General features: G+C 48.6%; 1 protein-coding gene across 7 annotated transcripts in view; it reads right to left on the minus strand.

The window, feature by feature from the left end:
- Positions 1 to 20,829, minus strand: part of DAB2IP (DAB2 interacting protein) — a 155,975-nt gene that overhangs the window by 51,963 nt on the left and 83,183 nt on the right. Inside the window, exon 1 of one of the 7 annotated variants that reach the window (XM_056504887.1) lies at positions 11,084 to 11,192. The exons of the other annotated variants lie outside the window; for them this stretch is intronic. The gene's annotated coding sequence lies outside the window, so the exon portion shown is untranslated. Of the gene's footprint in view, positions 1 to 11,083; positions 11,193 to 20,829 lie in introns of those variants that run through there. 7 annotated transcript variants of the gene reach the window in all.

The raw sequence follows: 20,829 nt of genomic DNA on the forward strand, positions 1-20,829 counted from the left end.
GAATTCTGGGACAGGAATACCCCCAGAGCCTGATTTTCAGCAGCCACATCAAACCCTTTGCTACCCACATGTGTGTGCATGTGATAGGGAAGGGGATGAGATGGGAAAGAGGGGATGAGAGCTGTCCTTCAATTTCTCAACAGTTTCTTAACTTAAATCCTTCATTCTGAGCATAAGTACTAAATCAGGCTCAAGGAAGGAAAAACTTAATTAATCAGAGGTAGCCAAGTTCAAAGTGCGCCTGGGGTCGGCTTTATTCCTCTCCTTCACTTTGGAGGTACAGGCTTTATGGATAATCCCTGTCTGCTGCAGAATGACAACTATGTGGTGCCCAGTATTACTTCCTGGCAGTAACTAAATTTGAAGGTCTCCTTTCCTTCCAATCATCTTTTTAAAGTTTAATATTGTCACTGAAATATAACCGAGGGCCATTTATAGCAGAAGGGTTTAAAATAGCCCAGCCTGGTGACACCTGGCTCCAGCTCCACTCCTGCCTTGCACACTCCCCTCACCAAGGCTTTTGATCCCAGTGAAACTGGGAATTACTGGAGATGAAAAAGGGCTGTGTGGTGCCCTGAGGTAAGAGGCCAAGCAATCCTCTATCATCTGCTTACTGAGTGCTTACTCCACATCCATAACTCTGCTGCTCAGCCCAGGCAACTGCATCATCATAAAAACCACTTGATTATCTCCATAACAAACACTTGATTTTCTCCACGCATAAAATCACTCCAGAATTTAACCAATACCAACAGCCATCTATTACCTGATTAAACACAGCAGTGATAACAGCATCAAAAGCAGAATCAGGTTTTTGTGGAGCACCCCCTTGGCAGAAGCAGTCTGCAGAGCTGCCCACACGCTCTGCAGCAGCCCAGGGACTCAGGGGTCTGATCCCTTCCACTGAGCTGCCCAGTGCTGGCAGTGACATTTCCCTGGGGGTGGAACAGCCCCAGCTCCTGTGCTTGGAGCAGGGGGCACAGGGGCTGTGTGCCCAGCAGCCCATTCCCCCATCAGGGAAGGAGGATTCTACCACAACACACTCAGAAATGGATTTTTCCTTATTCCCAGCAGCTGGCAGCAGGCTGGGCAGTTATTTCTTCATATCTGGATGTGTTTGGTTATGGATCATCATGTTCATACTGGACAGAGCCCATTGCCATCAGCCCCAGCAGGAGCAGGGGGATGGAAGGAGCTGGCTGGGCCCTGGCCAGGCTGGGCAGGTGCAGGAGCTCCCCAAGGAGTGCCTGAGGTGGGATCTGTGCCAGGGACCAGCAACTTCCAGGGAAGCATTTGTTGAGCCTGGGATGGGGAGTTCTACCCCATGCCTAAATAGTAAAGCCAGCATTTAGTTCCTTCATCTCCACACGAAGTATCTCATTTCAATTTAATTTCACAGTTGTAATGGATTTTTCAAAAATATTCAAGAACATATTTACTTTCCAACATCTTATTTCCTTTCACATTCGAAAAAACTTTCTATCTAATCCCTCAAGTCATCCTACAGTCTGAATAATTTCAGGTTTTTAATCAATAGCTGTCAGACTTGTCAAATTACTTTAGGGACCACAAAGCAATTTTTAAACATTCATAAACCCTCGTAGAACAGTTAAGTGCACTGAATTTTAAAAGAAAGAGGAACTGAATAACACTGATCAAATAGGATTATATTCTGGCAAATTATAAATTAGTTTTTTTATGAATCTTCTCACAGCTACTTATCTAGTGTCAGGCTTCTCCTGCTGCAGGAAGAAGTGACTGTTCACCTCTAGAGAAAGGAGCCTTTTCTCTCCTGCCACCAAGCCTCCTTAGCAGGAGCAGGGTGCAGTGCCTTTTCTGTTGTCCTTTATAAAAGCAACATCATTACCCAGCCAGCTGCCCAGGGGTTCTCTCCATCATCCTGGGCCAGAGATGGCCAAGCTGCTGCTCTGAAGCTCTGCAAATGCATCTTGGCTCCTGGCATTCTTCCCAATACAGTCTTTGCATCCCAGTGTGCTTCTGGCATGTGCATCTGTCTGACACGTCAGTCTAGAAATGAGGGTCGCCAAAAGTTCTCCATTTATTGGACATCTGTACCAAACCACAGCTTGAACCTTTTATGGGGCTGATTTTGCACATTGCATTGAGTCAAACTCTGAGGTGACTGTGGGAGCTGCTGCCTGTTCTGTGTTTGCTCTGGGCGGAGAGATCAGGAACATCTGAAGAAGTCAAACATGTTTCTCCAGAAATGACTTTACACACCACAGTCCCACGTCACCACTGCAGCTTCTTTCTTAAATTTGAGGGATGTGGCCTGAATAGGAAGGAAAAAAGGGAGCTTCATAGCTACACTGAGAATGCTGGAAGCCTTCCAGGAAAAAGTGCAGCTCAGATCAAAGAGGAGCTGAAGGATGGTGAGAAGAAAGGAACGTTTGGTGAGAAGAAAGGAACGCTTGGCTGGCCACATGCAAACGAACAAGCCCAAAGCCTCTGTCCTCCTCCTTCCAGCTGAAGTGACTCCTCTGCTGCCTCAGAACCTCCCCAGACACCCCTGCCCTGCTCCTGTCCCCGTGGGAGGCTCTGTCCCTCCGTGTTTCAATGGGAACAGCTGGATCCAGCAGCCCTGTGTCTGTGGTACTGGATCCACCACGACAGGGACAGCAGGGACATTCCTGTCCCTTGGCTGCTGAGCACAGGATGGGGCAGGACAGGCTCCTCCTGGGGAAGAGGGGCTGACAGGAGGGAGCAGTGCTCAGGCAGGGCTGAGGGAGCAGGACAGGTAGGACACAGGGGATGCTGAGGTGCTGGGACTCGCACTCTGCTGCTGCTGCTTCACATCCAGTGTGGACAGAGCCAAGAAGCAGGGCCCAGGCCCCTCTGGAACACTTCCCCTTTTCCTGTGCCCTGTTTCAGCACACTGTCTGTCTCTCTGCCCCTCCCCAGTGCTCCCCACACAGATCTGTGGCTGCTCAGCTCTGCCAGCCCTGCTCCCCACCTGCTGCCAAGGGAGCATTAACCACAGGCCCATCTCTCTGCATCTGCCAAAGATGTCCTTTGCCAGAGATGTGCAATTCTGTCTGCAAAGCCCCCACCTACCAAACAATGGCTGTTTTTAACCTCTCCACTGGTTTCTGGTTTCCAGAAGGACTCTTGCTGTTGCCACCTCCATCAGTTCAGCACTGGCAGCACCAGGGGAGCCCCATCCTTGCTGGTGCAGCTGCCCAGGCACAGCTGCCCTGGAGCTGGAGATCAGCAAACACAGGTTTTTGGTATCCAGCTGACCTAGTTTTGACAGTGGTTCTATGTCTAAACCATTGCTCTGGGAGCTGAACCTGTCCCAGCTTTGGGAAGCCTCGTTGCTGGAGCCCAGGTGGCCAACATCTGCCCAGCTGTTTCCTCAGCCCTCAGCCGGGGCTGGGGCTCATTAACAGCTCTGAGGAGATGGGGAAGGGACTGCAGGAACTGCTGATGAACTCAGTTCAGCCAGAAATGTGGGATGTCTGCCTGATTCACACTTGATCTTTTTTGTAGTTCAAGTTGAAGACATAAAAATTTTTCTCAATGAGAAAATCTCGGCAAGTTCTGAGGCTTTTGAAATTTGCTTTGCTTTTCTTAGTGAGGTGCTTAGTGGGTCTGTCAAGCTCAGATATCAAAAATGTGATATTCTCATTCAGTTTTCTCTAAATTTAGCTTTTTTCCCTGTATTTAGCTGATTGCTGTTTGCCGAGCAAAGCACAAACCCAAACCTCAGAGCACTGTGATCAACAATTTGATCTCAAGACATAAAAAACCAGTAAATAATAATAAATCTAAATAAACAGGAGTAGGACACTGAGCAGATGAGTTCAGTAAATGATGGAACAAACTTTTCCTTTCAACTGAAATGATTAATCCCCCTGAATTACACTTGATAAGGATTCAAGCATGTCATTACTTTGTGTTAGTAATAAAAATAATAATAATAGAAGTACCTTTTATTGTGAGATACCCTGATCAGGGATTTGTTGAAGAACATTTAATTTCAGGGCTATTTCATTAAATGTAAAAATTAAACTGAAGACAAGAGGCTGGGATTTGTGGGGGGTAAAGTAACTGGGAAAAAGAGGTGCTTACAGGATCTAAAGGGAGATAAACACCTTAAAAGAAGCACTGAAGAACAAATTCTCATGTTCAGAGACAGAAACCTGCCTGAAACCCATCAGGAAAAAAACCTGAGAGGAGCCAACTGAATAAAATACAACCAGACAAGAGGGGAAAGCTCCAGAAATGGAGCAAGGAAGTTGAAACAATTACTCCAAACATGAATTTTAAGTTGTGCTCAGGGTCCCCAGAGGGCAACCCAGAGGCAGCAGGGAGGGGAGGCAGGAGCTGTCCCTGCCACCACGTGTCCCTCTTGTGTCCCTCTGCCCCTCACTGCAGCTCCTGCAGAATGTTTGTTTTCCAACAGCTCGTCCCTGTCTGTATTTGTGGAAGCATTTCACAAATATTCCTGTCTGTATTTGTGGAAGCATTTCACAAACTCCATCAGTGCCTCCATCAGGGAGCTGTGCCTTGCTCTGCATGGACTGGGAGCTGGGAACCACTCAGGAACTGGCTGGGATGGTTCAGATCCTACATGTGGAGGGGTGGGAGCTGATCCAAGGTGGGTGGGAAGAGAAAAATGATCAAACAGAAAAGCTTGGATCTCTCTAAATACATCAGGTTTCTCTTAAGCCAGGCTGAATCTTCTCTTTCCAGAACATCTCCCTCACACCTGCCAAAGCATTTTTTAACTTTTAAAATAGTTAAAATAGTCCAAAATGTGTCTGCAACACTTCCAAAAGTGATAGTTTCCCTAATAAGAAAAATAAAGCCCTTCCTGAAGGAATGCTATCATTAATAACCCTTTACTGTCCTGCTGGCCTCCTGTCATCCCCAAAATCCCCAAAATCCCCATGCAGTGTGTCCCTGCAGGCTTGAGGCGCCTCACGGAGCCCAGCTGTGGGACTGGCACTCAGTGGCCTCCCCAACCAGCTGGGCTGCTGCAGGCACTGGTGGTACTGGACAGAAACTCCCCCTGCTTGTAGATCCCTGAGTGATTTCACAGCTCCAGTCACCAGCCAGGCCACAGCTGTGGCAGGAGAGAAAACAGAAAAGTTTTGTGCTTGTCATCGTCCGTAGCAGGATGCTCTGAACAGAGATCAGCTGCCAACACAGAAAAATTAAGATGAATTTTTAAACTCCACTGAAATGCTCAGTGCTGCAGGAAGATTTCTAGGCAGAAAAGAGGAGGAAATGCCACATAAAGTGATAAAATAAGTGGCAGTCCTGCCAAGGAGAGCAGTCTGGCACAGCCTGTGAGTGGGACCAGGACAGGGCTTGGAACTCCAACAGCACAGGAGTTATCCTGTACTACCCTTCATTCTCTCATTAAAACAATAGACCTGGTTTAGGAATACAGTTCCATAGGTTTAGGAATACAGTTCCAAAGAAATACTGGGAGAGCTGGCCTGAACACACAGGTTTATAATTAATGCCAACTTTAGTGTCTGTGTGAGTAAAGAGGTCTCTGGGGTTCTTGATCAGGGAATAATTCTGTTTAAGGCCTGGATTGATGGTGTGGTGCAGCTGTGCAGAGGGCTCAAGGCCCTAAGAGTTTGGTTGCAAAGCACTTTTAGGGGATCTTCCCATGGCACAGGGCACTCACAGGGCTCCTGGTGATCCATGAGGCTGCCAGCACTGAGCAGGGACTGGAGCATCTTTTCCAACCTTCTCCTGACTAAGCAGGAGGAAGAAGCAGAGATGGAAAACACCCTGAGGTTATAAGATGGTATTTTTTAAAAAACAAGTTCCATTGAGAAATTATTCCTGGGATTTGATTTGTTGCCATTCCCATTGGCATTTCTGGGAAATTTTATAAATAAAATATATTTCAAAATAAAACGTCTTGCTTCTAGGTTTTCTGGTGCAACCCAGTGAAGAACACTGCACAATATCTCTGTAGAAAATAAAGCTCAATTATCTAATAGGCCTTGGATCTGTGCTGCAATTGTAGCAACGGGATGGGCGCCCTGAGCAACAGGAACTGTGCAAACACAGAAAGTGAACAAAGCCACAGAGATTCACCATTTCAAACAAAAACTGCTGCACTCATCCAGTTACTCAGCTCTGCCATCTGTGGGGTGGAACATGGTCTGGAGCTGCTGCTTGGAGACAGCCTAGAATCAGACAATCCCAGAATGGTTTGTGTTGGAAGGGCCATTGAAGCTCAGTCCATCCCACCCCTGCCATGGCAGGGACTCCTCCCACTGCCCCAGGGGCTCCCAGCCCTGTCCAGCCTGGCCTGGGACACTGCCAGGGATCAGGGGCAGCCACAGCTGCTCTGGGCACCTGTGCAGGGCATCCCCACCCTCCCAGGGAGAAATTTCTGCTGTTTCTGTCTTTCACTTGGAGCCAATTACTCCTTATCCTGTGACTACACTTCCTGATAAAGAGTCCCTCTCTGATGCTAGGAGGACTTATACAAGAGTAATTAGAAAATATTATCTATATGTGTTAGATGTTACTGTTCCAAGAGCCTTTTCCTGTAAGCTGGCTTTGTGGCCTTTGGCAAGATTCTTCTCTGTCCTTTCCCTCCCGTTCCCAGCTCAGTATCCCAGAACAAGCTCCACCTACCACAGGATCCTGCCTCCAGCAGGAAGGCAATCTTGTTAACAGAGGGAAAATACAGCTCCTGACCCTTGAAGGCAGGCAGGCAGAGCCCTGAAACTTTTGATTTATTCTTCTTGCTGATGTTGGTTGCTTAGCTACAAATATTCTCAATGCTCATAAAAGCCTCTCTCCATTAGTCCTCACTGCAAGGTTTTAAGTCCAGCCACAGTTTATTTTTCTTGAAACCTAGGTGATGAAATTTTGTGTTGCTGTTCCATCTGAGCTGGAGAATGCCCTGTTCCCTGTCCAGAGCCTCACAGCAGCTGTTAGCACAAGCAGGAGCAGAGGAGATGTCACCCTCCAGCACCGAAGATGGGCAACAGAGCCTGGCTCTGATATATGAGCACTCTCAAAAAAGGAAACAGAAAGGGAAAAAAAGTAAGAGCCAAGACTGAGGAACCAAACTGAGCCTGCAGCTCAAGCAGAGCTGCTGGCAGCTCGTCCTGTGGAGCTCGACTGAGGCATTGCCTTGAAATGTGTTGGGTCTGCTCAGCATCTGCTCACAGGGCTCAGCCTGAGGCTCCAGGGCAAACCAGCCATGGGCAAACCAGGCTGGATGGGATCAGCTGCTGCAAAACTGGCACAAAAACGTCCCCAGCACACGACACCATCCCCACAGAGCTGCCCCTGCCCAGCCCTGGTGTGTCCCTCATTCCTGAGGACACGTGGCTGCCAGGACAGCTCTCCCAGGAAGGTGGAACCTGAGTGCATCCCACCCTGCACTGCCTCTGTGACAGGGACAGGAAGGGGCCATCAGCAGGTGACATGAGTCACTGGGAAATGATGGTCTGGTCTCAGGCAGGGAGAAATAAAATCACTGTGGAAACAATCACCTCTCAGAGCTGCCCAGCAGAGAACAAAGGACGTTGGTCTGGGGTAGGAACCCAGGGACAATGGTGGCACCAGCTGTGGGGACAGGGCAGGCAGCAGAACTCAAAAGTGGGCTTTTTCCTGCCTGCTGAAATTAGAGAACAATGAGCAAAACCTCTGTGGTAGGAAAGGGAAGCAGCTTAGCAGGAACACACAGTTCTGGCACCCAAGTGCTTCCAGCAGCACCCAGCTCCTCCCAGCCCAAACTGGAATTCTGTAATCCCAAAATTACTGGATTGGAAGGAACAGACAAGCACAGAGAACTGTGAGTGCACATTCTGATGACTAAAAACTGGAACTCTTGAACAGTGAAAAGCACCTTTGGGCTCACAGCGCCTCATGTTCGGTGAGCAGGTAATAGAGGAACGCACTGGGAGTCAAGGGTCTCTTTATCAAACTAATTTTTTAACAAACAACCTTGCAATGATGCCAAGAGAGAGCAGAAAGCTCCCAGTCAGCACTGCTCTGCAATCAGAGATTAATTTGTTGCCCGATGCTTTGCTTGCTGCCCATGACAGAGCTCATAAATCCTCATTTTTATTGATGTCCTGGCCGAGGGGGCACGCTGGAAAAGGCTGGCTTGTGCTGCAGGTGTCCTGGGCAATCACCTTGCAGGATATGACAAACTGCTTAGAGGCTTTTGTAAAGCCTTTTAATCATTTTATCAGTCTAATTCTTGTTTTTATTGTCTTTGCTGTAAATTTATGGCAGCAGCTCAATTTGATCCTGCTCTTTCTGGGAAATGGAGTGTGAGACCCTCCCACAGCAGCAGGGCAGAGGCTGTGACCTCTCAGTGCCACAGCCCCAGCAAAACACAGAGAATCTCCAGCAAGGTCCCAATGGAACTGGAGCCATTCTCCCCTGCCATTCCTGGGGGCTGGTGTTACCACAGTGGAGGGGATGACATGAAGAAAAATTGTTGCCTGTTCAAAAAAAGACAAAAAGTTCCTATATAGTGAAGAGGTGGAAGAAGGAACCAGAGCTGGGGGAAGGGAGACTCCATTGGAACAAGTTTTCAGCCATCAAAGTCTGTTGGACAGGTCTTTAAAAGTATTAAAGTCTGGGTCTCAACAAGTCTTAAAATCTGGGTCTCCAGCACCTAAAATTGTGACTGAACAGAGCAGTGCCTTTACATGTTGGTATCCCAGGTGATACAACTCCAAGTTCTTTGAATGTCTCCTCTCAACAAAAGTGACAATTGTATCTTATTAAATCTGTCATCAAATTGCAGGTCTCTGAAACGGTGCAAGTCAAAGAGAAGCAAGGCAGGGGGGTGTTTCTGTATAATACCCAGGGGAGCTGAGGGAGCCTTTTACATAAGAAAGGTGTTATTTCTGCCACTTTGAGCAGAAGGAAACTCAGGGAATTACTGAGTGCTTTCTCATCCCACTCACTGTGCTGCCAGCTCCCCCAGTGCACTCCAGGACAGCCTGGAGAGTGGCTGTGACAGCACCAGGCACGGGGCTGTGGCTCAGGGAGCTGGAGCTCCACCACAGGGGTCCCTGGAGGGAACAGAGGAGTCTCCGGAGGAGCCGGGGCTCCCCTTTGTCCCCAGCTCTGCTGTTCCACCCGCTCTGCTCGCACCTCCCTGTGCCAATATTGGCACTAACAAGGCCACAGGAGGCGGCTCAGCCTCACCAGAGGCTCTGTTATCTTCACAAGCCCCACGGCAGCTCTCTCCTCCCCAGCTCCAGCCCTGCCCAGGGACACTTCTCACTAATTGCTGTGCAGTGGGGAGGAGGATGGTGCCAGGAGGTGCAAACAACCCACAAGGTCACAGTGCTGCTGGCTGGGCCTCTCCAGAGATCACCCAGACCCAACCCTGCCTCAGCAGTGCTGCTCAAAAGGACTGAAGTCATGGCTGGGAATCAAGAGGAAGCAAGGAGAGTCCTATCAGCTTACCTCTGAGCATTAACACAACCATTAATTACCACTTGCTCATCAAGCTACAGCTTAATGAAAACCAACAGAGCCGGGGCCATGACCTTTCCTGCCTCCCTGCACACTCTTCTCCTGACACTCATGCTCTGAGCCACGATCCCTGGTCCTGCCTGGGCTCAATGCTCAGTGCCAGTGCTGGGATAACTCATCAGCTGTGACCAGCACACAAATCTGAATGAGGCTTAATGCAAGAATTCCCTGCTTTCATTGTATTTCAGTGCTCCTAGCTGTAGGCATCACATAATCCCAGAACACTCTGGGTTGGAAGGGACCTTAAAGTTCAGGTTGTTCTAAACCCTTGCCATGGGCAGGGAACCTTCCACTAGGCCAGGCTGCTCATATTATTATAAGTATGCTTTGTTTTTAAGTCTTGCTGTGATTGTTATTTGCTGCATCTGTTGCCAGTGCAGGGCTATGAGGGCTAAGAGGGATTCTGCTGCTATTTAAGGTACTGCAAGTGATACTGGCCACCCTGCAACTTTTGGGAAAAAGGAGATGGGAGGGAAAAAATGTGTCTGAAGCCTAATGAGGACACAAGCACTTGCCAGATTTTAATTTGAAATACTTTCTTTCTTTTCAAGCATATCCTTTTCCGCTGGGCTCTGCAAAGAGCAGAGCTGGACAATCGTACGGGAAGCTGGGAGAGACTAACAATAGAGGAGGAGTGGAGAGGGGAGTGGAACCAGCCGGTCTCCTTGTACTCAAAATGAAACATGATAAAGAAACAAATCGCATAAAGGATGACTAACAAAGACAGCTTTAAAAATCGTTTCAGGGTTAGTTTTCTCAGGTTGACAGCAGGACAGCAGGAAAGGACATTCGGTTTCACACATTACATAAGTTTTAGTCCATTTTCCTTTCAAGTTCTCCGGCTTCTCCTACACGTATCCACTACCCACAGCTCCCTCCAGGGACTGCCTGCAAACCCCCAGGCACGGCCACTTCTTCCTCTACAATCACACAGATCTTTTACAAGGGCTTTGAAACATCGCTGAATTCTGCCCGCACGCTCCACTCCGCTCCCCATGGATGTGAGGGAATCGCTTGCCCGGTATCCCTGCTCCCGATCCACCGGATCCTTCTGCAGGAGCAGCAGGGCCCGGAGCAAGCCCTCCCCAGCCAGCCGCGGCACCATTCGATTGCTGCACCTCCTGCGTCCCCGCTGCGCTCCCGGCGGGTGATGGAATCCAGAGGTTGGCTCCGGGCGCACTGCCCCGACCCCCACAGGCCGATTGCACAGGAAACAGCACAAACATCTGCAGCCCCGAGCTGCCTGAGAGAACCCGGCAGAGCTCTGCTCAGCACTCCAACCTCTGCAAACCCGGCACGCTGCAAGCTGCCGCAGCCCCAGCAGTCCCCACCAGCTGAAACAGCGGGCTGGGAAGTCTGATTCCTCCATGTCTGCTCCCTGTCCCTTCTGAAAATGCAGTATATCAGTTCAAAAGGTTGCAAAGGTCCAGCTTTTCCAATCTGGATCGTTCAGTTCCAGAGCAAGCTCACAAAGGCGCAGGGAACACTTCTGTCATTGCAGTGCCATTGCACTCTGGTAGATCCTAGTGAACCAGCGAAGAGAAAAGTAAGTGGAAAACTACCAGGCACTTACCCAAGCCTCCACAGGACAGGGAAATAAGATCAGAACAGAGGAATAAGATCAGGGCAGAAAAGCAATGCTGAGTCCCAGGAAAGTCAGCGGCTCCGGGAGCAGGGCGAGTCCATCCCCCGCTCCCTCCCCCGGCCGCCTCTGCCCGCTCTGGATTCAGCTGCTCTGGAACCGCTCAGACTCCGGGACTGCGAGACTTCCTCTGCAGCTGATAGTGGGGTTATGAAAGTAAACTGACTGTTGCCCTTTGTGAGGGGAGGAGGGGGCTGCGAGGCTCAGCCCCTTCCCTTCCTTTGTAATTCAAGCCCTTCCTTGAGGCTCGGTGTTTTGGAGGAGAGGCATCTGCTCCCAGCCCTTCGCCGCTGCCGAGGAGCTCACACCGGTCCTGGCGGCCAGCCAGGCTCGCAGACTGCGCTCCGAGTTTACATGACAAAGCAGCTCATTCCTAATTAAACTTCAGCCAGCATTTTTCTGTCTCATACATAATTAGTGCAGAACAACAAACATAGAGGTAAGAAGGGAGAGTTTGAGCACGGGTTGCTCTGTCTGCACCTCTGATTAATTTTAAGATTTCCTCTTTATTTATGCAGTAACTATATCCCATCACTTCCAAAATATTCTGCATCCACCATCCCTGATGGGGGCACTTGGTCTGACTGGGAAGTGCTGGGAAGAGGGATGGAGAAGGGATGGAGCAGGGATGGGAGCAGAGAAGGGAGCAGGGATGGGACCAGGAATGGGAGCAGAGAAGGGAGCAGGGACGGACGGGAGCAGAGATGGGAGCAGAGATGGAGGAGAGATGGAGCAGGAATGGGAGCAGGGGTGGATCAGGGATGGAGCAGGGATAGAACAGGGATGGGAGCAGGGATAGAGGAGAGATGGAGCAGGGATAGAGCAGGAATGGGAGCAGGGATGGATCAGGGATGGAGAAGAGATGGAGCAGGAATGGGAGCAGGGATGGAGCAGGGATGGAGCAGGGATGGATCAGGGATGGTGCAGGGATGGTGCAGGGATGGATCAGGGATGGATGGAGCAGGGATGGAGCAGGGATGGAGGAGAGATGGAGCAGGGATGAGAACAGGGATGGAGCAGGGATGGGATCAGGGATGGAGAAGAGATGGAGCAGGAATGGGAGCAGGGATGGGAGCAGGGATGATGCAGGGATGGTGCAGGGATGGAGCAGGGATGGAGCAGGGATGGGCACAGGGATGGGAACAGGGATGGAGCAGGGATGAGAACAGGGATGGAGCAGGGATGGAGCAGGGATGGAGCAGGGATGAGAACAGGGATGGAGCAGGGATGGGAACAGGGATGGAGCAGGGATGGAGCAGGGATGGAACAGGGATGGAGCAGGGATGGAACAGGGATGGAACAGGGATGGAGCAGGGATGGAGCAGGGATGGAGCAGGGATGGAGCAGGGATGAGAACAGGGATGGAGCAGGGATGGAGCAGGGATGGAGCAGGGATGGAACAGGGATGGAGCAGGGATGGAGCAGGGATGGGAACAGGGATGGAGCAGGGATGGATGGGAGCAGGGATGGAGCAGGGATGGAGCAGGGATGGAGCAGGAATGGAGCAGGGATGGTGCAGGGATGGAGCTGGGATGGGAACAGGGATGGAGCAGGGATGGGAACAGGGATGGAGCAGGGATGGAGCAGGGATGGCAGGAAGGATACTGGTTGTGTCAGAGGATGCACATTCCTGAACCCTCCCCGACAGACAGCACTGCTCCCAAAGCCTGTCAGTGCAATGCCAACATCTCTCCAAAGGCAACTACACCAGGATGGGGCAGCTCTGATCTTTCTTACTTCCTGAAGGCAGTTAATCTTTAAAGCTCAAATTGTAACTGCTGTCAGCTTAGCTCGCAGGCTCCTTCTATTGGTATTTACAAGTTACATTTCAAATTGCAAAGAAGTCCAGGCACACAGGAGTTTGTCCATAAATCAGACAGATGGGAATTAAAGCACATTCTCCCCAAATCTGCCTGAAATCTAAACTTTTATTATTAGCCATCCCCAGTGTGATAATAAACTCTAGTCCCTGACAGCAACATATGGATCTCATCTCCACTGTAGTCCAATATTACAATAATCCACAGTGACCTGGTAAACAGGCTCAATCCAACAGATTTTACTTTACCCTGTCAATGATAAAGTTCTGGCATATGACAGAAATGAAAGAAAAAAACTTGGAATATTTTGTTTAATCTCCCACAACCCCTTATGACTCCCAAATATGTGTGTGTCTATTGTTCTAAGACACAAGGAGCTTGTTTTCCTTCTAATTACACTGGTTCAAAGTAATTATTCGCATTTATTCTCCATGTACATAAGCATATCAAAATAGGAATTGACCCAGCATCAAATATTCCCTATTTTAGAAATTATTCCAGCTGCTCATAACACTGAAGGTCCATGAGAGCCTGGGAGAATGTATCCACATGCAGGCTTATCTCTTCATTTCAGACCATTCATCATTTCTTGCCTGGAAGCAACAGTTAATTTCCAACAACTCAATGTCAAGATGGCAGTTTAAATCCTCCTGAGGATTGCCTCAGGAGAAGAGTTTGTTCCAGTTCTTCTGCAGCCACTGTAGAATCAGCCTCTTTTGAAGTCACTCTGTTTTAGAGTGTGATAGAAATAAAGAAAGAGTGAAGATCTGCTGGTGACCATCCCAACCCAAGGAAGGATCACCTCTCCAGAGCCTTCTCTTGGGATTTCAGTAGGGACAGAAATTAGGAGTCAGAATGGTTTGGGTTGGAAGGCACGTTAAAGATCACCCATCTCCATCCCTCCTGCCATGGCCAGGGACACCTCCCACTATTCAGAAAGGAAAAACACAGCCTGCCAGAAAATGCTGCATGTCATGGAGATGATTTCCTAGGGTTTATAATTTTCTCTGGATATAGATTTACACAACTTTTGCACAGAGTAGGAGATACTTCCAACTTAGAGTGGAGGAGAAGGACCTGAGCCAACACCAACAGACTGGACCTTTCTGAAAAGGCCACATCCCAACCAGACCTGTCCTCCAGGCCTCCAAAACCCCCAGGAAGAACCCTCAGAGCACAGCAGAACCTTGACATCCCCTTTTCCCCTTTTCTGTCTCTTACACTTCTTTGGATTCAGCTTTATCTCTTCATTGTAAGGACTCTCTCACCACATCTTACTGGTGTCGTGGCCCTTTTACCAAGGACAATCTGCATGGAACATTTTGGAAAGCAAGCAATGATTTAGGAAGCTGCAGGCAGCATGGCAGAGTGGCTGATGAGCCATCTCTGGAAATCAGAAGGTGTCTAAAGAGGGTGTTTACAAGAAGAGCACTGTTAAAAGTCTGCCTTGGTTGCAGATAACAAGGCTGAGACAATGACAGATTTCCTTCCCCTGGCAGCCAAGAGCAGCTCCCCGTGATTGCCTCCCGTGTTTATCCAGGATGCTGGGAGAGAGCAGGCACCAAATATGCAATTAATTGGCAGTTTGCAAGAGCATATTGCCTAAAGATAAACAGAGTGGGTGATCGTGTCGTATGGAAAACGGCTGAGTGCTGCAGATGTAGTGTTGACCCAGTTTAAAAAAAAGAAGTTTTTTTTGTTCTCTTGGAAAATAAATGTACTGAAATGAATACTTTTTTTCTTTTTGCACGGTCCCTCTGGCCTTTGAATATTTTGTGTATGTAAGCCATTCCAGGTTCTTTCTTAATCTGGAAGTACATAGTAAATTATGAATTAGCTGAAAAGTTTTCCTGCTGACATCAGAGGAGCAGGGGCTACATTGTGACATTGTGACATGGTGTTAATGGCCTTCACTCTTCACAGAGGGTGTTCTGTGAGCTGGAGAAGACACAACTGCTGGATCCAAGTGGGAATCGGGTGATGTGGAAAGGAACAGAACTGCCCAGGACAGTGGATGTGGAGATCAGGTCCAGAGGAAGGAATGGTTTTTCACAGAATCACAGACTCATAGAATCGTTTGGGGTGGAAAGGACACCTCCCACTATCCCAGGTTGCTCCAAGCCCTGACTAGCCTGGCCTTGAACACTTCCAAGGCTGGGGCAGCCACAGCTTCAGGGAGGATCTGGACCAGGACCAGGATCAGGGCAAATGGAGAGTGCTGTGAGTGGGAGGGATAGGCTGCAGCTTCCAAATACAGATATTGTCAGACAGAAAGGCACAAAGATGAGATGAAACCCAGAGACAGGGAAGGAAGAAGATATGGGAGAAGACTGACTGGTGCTGAGGAGCTCAGGATTGGATACATACTGTGGAAAATACGCTGAGGCTGCAAAGGGAAGGGGAAAAGCAACCTGAAGGTGATGCTGCTCAAGCTGCAGAGCTGGAGACAGAAGAAGGGATATCTGTGACACGATCAGGGCAGCAGCACAAAAGCTGTGGATCAAGTGTGAGGCACAAATGCTAGAGAGAGAAGCTCTCACTTTCAGGAGACAGAATTCATTAGGAGGAAAGTCCTCGATGTAGAATTTCAGACTTAATGTTCTGCAGCTCCCGTGCACAGCAGTAGCAGGCAATGAAAATCAGTGCCCTCACAGGACAAAAGGACACTCTCCCTCTCATTTTTTATATTCAGTGCTATAAAACTCAAGCCTAAAGCACGTGACAGATCTCTCACTTCGTTTTACTGCGACCACTCTGACCTCACCAGCACCCATCAGATCCAACAGGAAAACAAGTCATGACCTGGCAACTTCTTTGCAGGAACAATGCACTGAGATTGTATCTGGCCTGACCAACGTGATGACACCAAAAATGCCTTTACAGGAATTCCTGATCCCATGGGAAGATTGTTCCAGCAGGCTTGGACTTGCTGTGTTGCTCTTCCTGTGCCCTGAGTGGATGGGGTGCACTGCACACTCCACAGGTGAGGACCTTCCTTCTACATCGAGGTGATTCCAGGTGAATGCTCCATGCAGGACTCAGCCCAGATTTCCTTTGCATTCCCCCAAAGGCCAGGACTCAGGAAGGAATTGGAACACCAACACAGGAGCTTGGTGTTTCAGAAGCATGGCAAAAATTCAGCAGCTTTATAAAAAATATTTTTCTTTTAGATCAAAGTTTCTGTATTTGGATACCTAAAATTAGCTAGCAAAATAAGTGACATTTTATTCAGAGATGCAAAATTTCCATTGATTTTAATGGATTCAGCATCCTAGAAAACTAGGCCACTTATTTATGTACCTACATAAGCATTTGAATCCCTAACTTGAAGAAGCCAAGTTTGTAAATGATGACCTTATGTTTTAAAAATCATGAGACAACTCTGCATGCATCAGTCTGTTATTCCCTTTATTTCTGTCAGCAAGGCTCATTCAGAGGTAGATTTAAGCTGTAAAATGTGCCTTTAAAGTTTCCTGCAATAAGGTCTCCTCTATTTAGCAAAACACTTAGGCACAGCTTAATGTCTTCCCGAAGAGAAGCACTTGAGTGAATCAAGGCTAACAGCTTCCTCACAGCCCTCCTTGAGATGAGATCTCTGTCTCCCCACAGAAAATTGCTGATCCTGATGGGAATGGCTCAGCAGCCTTGAAGACTCTTTCTGCCTCATCACTTTGCCCTAGGAACAGACTAATATTGCACAGCACCCGGGTCTAGAAAGCACAGCAAGGTAACAACATGAAAAAACAATCCACAGGTGTTCCAGGCCAGGCTGGAGGGGGCTTGCAGCAACCTGGGACAGGGGAAGGTGTCCCTGCCCAGGCAGGGGTGGCACTGGGTGAGCTTTAAGTTTCCTTCCAACCCAAAGCATTCTGTAATTCCTGCATTCTGCAGGGATGTGTGTTCTGGGCAGGGCCAGGGTGGAGGGAGGGAAAGGGCAGCAAGAAGCAGCAAAACCCCCAGCAGGAGGTGCCCCTGGTGAGGGCAGGGGTAAAGCAGTGAGGCACAATCCCTCTGCTGGTGCAAAACCTCAGCCTGTTCTTATCTTGTAACTCCTCTCTGTTAGTCCTGCACCCCTCAGGAATCTGCCATGCGGCTGCTTAAGGAGAGAGCTGTATAATTTACCTCTGATTGTTCCAAACACTTGGCAGGAAACAATAGATAAAAACTGACAGGACCTTCACAGTTAACAATGCAACCTAATGAAGTGAAATACTGCTCAGAGAAATATTGTGACAGCTATCCCTGGATTCAAATAAAGGAAAAGACGTGGTGGGGTAGATTGGGCTCTGCAGTCCTTCAGCCCTGACTGTGAAGAGGAGTCACCAGATCTTCCTTCCCTCTGAATTGTGTCAGGCTGCTTTGGTTACACAGCACTGAATGCAAGTTTGTGAAAGCAGAGAAGTTAAAAAAATTTCCCAGAGAGGAGCTAAAATGAGTTGAGCTCCATTCTGTCCCATTTTCACATTCCTGCAACTGTTTCCAGCCACTGGAATGAGAAGGACCATGGGAGGGAAGTATGGGGGGAAAACCTTGAACTTGGTCAAACACAGGAGCAGGACTGAGCTGCCAGCAGGTGCATTTATTGGTGTGCAGGTGCTCACAGGGACAGCTGGGGGCTCCTGCCCAGCTCACTCCTGAAGGCACTGGCAGGATATGGAACCTCAGGAGGAAGAGTTACTGCCACTGCAGACAGCCACAGTCACTTGCTATTTTCCTTTAAGTTACAAATTACAGCTCAGAGCCTGAATTATTCAGAGCAGACTCCAGTGACAGCTCCCTGCAGCAGGGGGACACAGCCACAGATGGTGGCTGCAGTTTCCCCCTGTGCAGGCACACCCCGGGTCCCGGGGGGGTTGGATGGACAATTAACACAATTTGTTAAGCAGGCAAGAGGCAGAGAGGTGGAGCTCACCGTGCTGGGCACACAGAGGGGTGGAACCAGCCCCTGTCCTCGTGGTGGCCCCACAACAGAGGATGCTGAGATGAGCTGCAGCCAACCTGCCCTGGCAGGGGACAGACCTGGACTGGGCTGATTATTTGTAAAATGACATCAGAGACTCCAAGGTCTAATGACCAGAAGCACAGAACTGCTCCCTGTTCTGATCTTCCTGTAGGCAGGGTATGATTGTCATGGTGGGCTGTGAGGAGGTTCTGTGCTCAGAGCAGGATCAATAACTTGATTATAAATCTATCCATATCATCTATATCTATATCTATATCTATATCTACATCTAATCTATATCCATATATATCTATCTATATCTATATCCATATCTGCACACTGTGACACAGCCCTGGGTCACCCCTCCCAACAATGTTTCTGAATGCCTGGTCACCCTCCATGCTGCCAGCCTCCTTCTGCCTTGGCCCAATGAAGAGACACATTAGGCTACAGCTTTCCCAAAAAATCAAGGGCAAACACAGCATCTGGACTTTGAGGCAAGTTAAACACTGGGAACTAATTTGGTTTCCATGGTGAAGGACTGTGAAGTTTCACTTACTCTGGGAAGAATGGGAAGTTTCCATTTTCTGGCCTCAGGTAAAAGTCTAAAGAAAATTACATCTGGCTGGGAGTGGAAACAACTGACTGGGAGAAAACTACAGAAGAAAATGAAGGGGGAAATGGTGCAGCTCCAGCAGCACTGCCTGAGTAACACCACAGTGATGCACCCTGGCCAAACTTTTGTTATTACCTGTCCATCTTTTACACAACTCAGTAAAGGACACCCTGACCTGCTGTGGGAATGTGCTCCAGCAGCTCTGAGGAATCAAGAGGCAAATCCCTGGAAAGGCAGAGAATGGAATCGTGGTGTGTGGGGCCACACAGACCCCACAGGGCTCAGAGCCCACTGAGACCCTTCTGTCCCAGCCCCTCAGGATGCAAATTCTCTGAATCCATGGCCACACCCTCCCTCTGCACACAGTGAGTTTATCTGCTCTGGACAAACCTAGAGAGGGAACATTTTAAAAAGCATCTGGTCTGCTCTCAGAAGTCCCTTCCTGCACCAAGAAGCAGAATTCCCAGTACTTTAAGCTAAAGCTGTTCAAGGGAATGTGAGATGTGCCAGGCTCATTATTTCTAATGGGAGCTGACACTGCCAGCACTGGAAATCAGATGGGAAGAAATCCTCAGACAAGGAGACTGATTAAAAAACATAACTGACAATGGCAAATAGCTTAAAGGATTTAAACCCCCCAAAATCAAATCTACCCTCAACCCCAAAATAAAACACAGAGAAAATCTTTGCTTTCATACAAGTCAAAGTTAATTTAAAGGCAAGGAAATACTCTAAAGCTCACGTGGATCTTTCATGTATCTATATACCTGATAGTCAAGGCTCTGTTTTCAAACTACATTTGAAATTAATTTAAAATTTACTGATGTTTCTGAACTCATTAAACTAAAACTTTGCAGGAGAAAGCAAATAGAGCTATTGGATCAGATCAAACATAATTTTCTGGGTGGCAAGAGGGAAGAATCCTCCTGCCTGGAGCACTGAAAAGATACCAGGAACTCTTTGGAGCAGCTGCCCCTCTGCCCTGGCCCAGGGAGTTGTGTCTCCTGCCAGGTCCAGCCCCCACAGGCAGGTGAGGCTTGGGACTGGCACAGCCCAGGGACAGGCCCAGTGCCTCACAATTCCCATGGCACAAACATTCCCACCAGGAATGGCACCAGTTTTGTCTGTCAGCGTGTTCTCTCTCTGGGTTAACCAGAACTTATGTTCCATTCACAGAAAAAAATCATTCTTTGTGTGAGAAAACACTCAGCAGGCTCGAGTGTGACACTGCTGTTACAACACCCCAGCAAAGATGAAAGAAACAATAATAATAGTAAGCAAAAGTTTAAAAACATCTCTATGCATATTTCACTATGACAGAGATTTGCATGTTAATCTCCAAAACTGGGTGAAAAGAGTCTTAAAATATTGTTTTTGCTATTTTAACTGTAAATACAGGAAGCTTTTTCTGTCTCTACCTACTCAATGACACCATTGCAAGACTTTTTTCTACAAAAAGGGGAAAAATAGAAAGAAGGAAAGAAACAAAGTCTTGGCTTTTAACTAGTGAAAACTAAAATTAGTCAAAGTTATTTAATAATTTGATGAAAGTGGGGGGTTTTATCAGCATGGAGTGAATCAGAGGAGGCTCTGGAAAAGCTGCACAGGGCAAGTGACCCTGAGCTGTGGCTGGAGCCAAGGACAGTATTGAGGAGGGAATCTCTCTGAACCACAAGTGTTTGAAGGCTGCAAACAGCCTGCATGCTCAGTTTGGTGACTCACAGCTTGTGGCAGCCCATAAAGACCTTTGTGTCTGCTGTGAGTGGGATTAATCTCTCAGATACAGCCCCAAAATCAAAGTTTCAAAGGCCCCTGGCTGCAGCATTGCTGGGTCACTGGGGAATGAACACCTCAAAGCTGGGCAGTGCCAGCAGCTGCCTGGGGCCACCCGGGGCCACTGTCCCTCACCTGCAGTACCAGGGGCTGTCCCAGGAACTGGGAGGGATCAGGGCACTGGAATTCCTGCACTCATCCCCTCCCCAGCACCTCAGCCTGAGCCCAGAGTTCTGCAGCCACCTCAACACAAGCCAGCACTGTGGATGTCATTAATATACACAACTGAAACTTGGGAAGAGGGAGAAAAAACCAATCTGCAGTGTTTTGAGGCACATTGAGAGGCCAATAGCAGTGGCAGGCATGAAATGAAAAGTGAGGGGCCAAGCTCTGGGGAGCAGCAGCTCTGCAGGGTCACACAGACAGGGCTGCCTGGCACTCCTGCTTCACTACCAGGCCTTGCTCCACTGGGACTCAGGGTGGAAGGAATCTGCTTCCCATCAGGTTCCCTGCATTTGGGCTGTGG

Source organism: Oenanthe melanoleuca, chromosome 17 (assembly GCF_029582105.1).
Source record: "Oenanthe melanoleuca isolate GR-GAL-2019-014 chromosome 17, OMel1.0, whole genome shotgun sequence".
Lineage (NCBI taxonomy): Eukaryota > Metazoa > Chordata > Aves > Passeriformes > Muscicapidae > Oenanthe > Oenanthe melanoleuca.